Source organism: Bubalus kerabau, chromosome 7, assembly GCF_029407905.1.
Source record: "Bubalus kerabau isolate K-KA32 ecotype Philippines breed swamp buffalo chromosome 7, PCC_UOA_SB_1v2, whole genome shotgun sequence".
In the NCBI taxonomy this organism is placed as follows: domain Eukaryota; kingdom Metazoa; phylum Chordata; class Mammalia; order Artiodactyla; family Bovidae; genus Bubalus; species Bubalus kerabau.
In genome coordinates this window covers 77,387,027-77,390,192 of record NC_073630.1, presented here as the reverse complement: position 1 = coordinate 77,390,192, position 3,166 = coordinate 77,387,027, and the positions used below count along the sequence as shown (strand labels likewise).

Here is a 3,166-nt window from a genome sequence, read left to right as displayed (position 1 = left end):
GTCCAACTCTTTGCGACCCCATGAATCGCAGCACCCCAGGCCTCCCTGTCCATCACCAGCTCCCGGAGTTCACTCAGACTCACATCCATCGAGTCAGTGATGCCATCCAGCCATCTCATCCTCTGTCGTCCCCTTCTCCTCCTGCCCCCAAGCCCTCCCAGCATCAGACTCTTTTCCAATGAGTCAACTCTTCACATGAGGTGGCCAAAGTACTGGAGTTTCAGCTTTAGCATCATTCCTTCCAAAGAAATCCCAGGGCTGATCTCCTTCAGAATGGACTGGTTGGATATCCTTGCAGTCCAAGGGACTTTCAAGAGTCTTCTCCAACACCACAGTTCAAAAGCATCAATTCTTCGGCGCTCAGCCTTCTTCCCAGTCCAAATCTCACATCCATACATGACCACTGGAAAAACCATAGCCTTGACTAGACTAACCTTTGTTGGCAAAGTAATGTCTCTGCTTTTGAATATGCTATCTAGGTTGGTCATAACTTTCCTTCCAAGGAGTAACTGTCTTTTAATTTCATGGCTGCAGTCACCATGTGCAGTGATTTTGGAGCCCAGAAAAATAAAGTCTGACACTGTTTCCACTGTTTCCCCATCTATTTCCCATGAAGAGATGGGACCAGATACCATGTCTTTGTTTTCTGAATGTTGAACTTTAAGCCAACTTTTTCATTCTCCACTTTCACTTTCATCAAAAGGCTTTTTAGTTCCTCTTCACTTTCTGCCATAAGGGTGGTGTCATCTGCATATCTGAGGTTACTGATATTTCTCCTGGCAATCTTGATTCCAGCTTGTGTTTCTTCCAGTCCAGCATTTCTCATGATGTACTCTTAAATAAGCAGGGTGACAATATACAGCCTTGATGTACTCCTTTTCCTCTTTGGAACCAGTCTGTTGTTCCATGTCCAGTTCTAACTGTTGCTTCCTGACCTGCATACAGGTTTCTCAAGAGGCAGGCCAGGTGGTCTGGTATTCCCATCTCTTTCAGAATTTTCCACAGTTTATTGTGATCCACACAGTCAAAGGCTTTGGCATAGTCAATAAAACAGAAATAGATGTTTTTCTGGAACTCTCTTGCTTTTTCCATGATCCAGTGGATGTTGGCAATTTGATCTCTGGTTCCTCTGCCTTTTGTAAAACCAGCTTGAACATCAGGAAGTTCACGATTCACATATTGCTGAAGCCTGGCTTGGAGAATTTTGAGCATTACTTTACTAGCATGTGAGATGAGTACAATTGTGCCGTAGTTTGAGCATTCTTTGGCATTGCCTTTCTTTGGGATTGGAATGAAAACTGACCTTTTCCAGTCCTGTGGCCACTGCTGAGTTTTCCAAATTTGCTGGCATATTGAGTGCAGCACTTTCACAGCATCATCTTTTAGGATTTGGAATAGCTCCACGGAATTCCATCACCTCCACTAGCTTTGTTCATAGTGATGCTTTCTAAGGCCCACTTGACTTCACATTCCAGGATGTCTGGCTCTAGGTCAGTGATCACACCATTATGATTATCTGGGTCGTGAAGATCTTTTTTGTACAGTTCTTCTGTGTATTCTTGCCATCTCTTCTTAATATCTTCTGCTTCTGTTAGGTCCATACCATTTCTGTCCTTTATCGAGCCCATCTTTGCATGAAATGTTCCTTTGGTATCTCTGATTTTCTTGAAGAGATCTCTAGTCTTCCCCATTCTGCTGTTTTCCTCTATTTCTTTGCATTGATCACTGAAGAAGGCTATCTTATCTCTTCTTGCTATTTTTTGGAACTCTGCATTCAGATGCTTATATCTTTCCTTTTCTCCTTTGTTTTTCATTTCTCTTCTTTTCACAGCTATTTGTAAGGCCTCCCCAGACAGCCATTTTGCTTTTTTGCATTTCTTTTCCATTGGGATGGTCTTGATCCCTGTCTCCTGTACAATGTCAAGAACCTCAGTCCATAGTTCATCAGGCACTCTATCTATCAGATCTAGGCCCTTAAATCTATTTCTCACTTACTCAAACCTAAAAAACTAATATATTTAACACACAACCATTAAGAAAATATTTAGGGGAAATATTTTTAATCTTCCGTTTTCCAGAAGTCCTGCTCATGAAAAAACCAAAGGCCCACATTGGTAAAATACAGTCTAAAAAAGATGGTAGTAAATTTTATCATTCACCAGAGGAGAAAGTTGAAATGTACCATGAATATAGCAATGTCTATCTTTGTGGGCATATGCTGTCTATATTTTTAAAATATTATAAATATTTCTAAATGTACATCTTAAATAATGCCCAAGATAGTGTCTATGTATCTCCTAACTTAACATGGCTAAAGGGGAATTAGAAAGAAAAACTATCCAATATTTTGGTCTGCTAAAGGGCAAGACAGAGAGCAGAGATACTTTGTTTCACCAGAATCATTAAGAAGTCTCTGGATAGGAAAACAGTCCCAAAGACAAGTTAGGAGAATTGAGCTAAGTAGGATCACTTTTCACTTTCATGCTTAGGAGAAAGAAATGGCAACCCACTCCAGTGTTCTTGCCTGGAGAATCCCAGGGACAGGGGAGCCTGGTGGGCTGCCGTCTATGGGGTCGCACAGAGTCGGACACGACTGAAGTGACTTAGCAGCAGCAGCAGGATAAGGGAAACTAGGCTTAAGGAGAGAAGCCCAGTTTTAAGCAATCCTGCCAAAGGTGAAAGGGGGAACAGTAAGGAATACAGCACGGTGCAGGGTTGCTTTACAATAATCTACCAGGAAAACACAGTCATGAAAAACTCCCAGTAGCAAACAGACAAAGGCTTTTTAGAATAAGATAATTTGCAAAGATGCAACATAAAATCCCTTCTCTTTGTTGTTGTTCAATTGCTCAGTCACGTCTGACTCTGCATGGATTGCAGCATGCCAGTCTTCCTTGTCCTTCACCATCTCTCGGAGTCTGCTCAAACTCATGTCCATTAAGTCGGTGATGCCATCTAATCATCTCATCCTCAGGAAGAATCTGACTTTGAAGGTCAACGGGATTTGATTACAGAATTTCCACAGGACTGGGGAAACAAAGACTCTTGGGGGCACAAACAAAACCTTGTGCACACCAGGACTCAGAAGAATGGAGCAGTGACCCCATAAGAGACTGAGCTAGACTTGCCTGTGAGTGTTTGGGAGTCTAAGGTGGAGGCATAATTC

At 42.1% G+C, this 3,166-nt stretch overlaps 1 pseudogene; it reads right to left on the bottom strand.

Annotated features, from left to right (window-relative positions):
• Positions 1–1,011: 1,011 nt before the first annotated feature.
• On the bottom strand, positions 1,012–1,691 carry LOC129657408 (uncharacterized; annotated as a pseudogene).
• Positions 1,692–3,166: the final 1,475 nt, after the last annotated feature.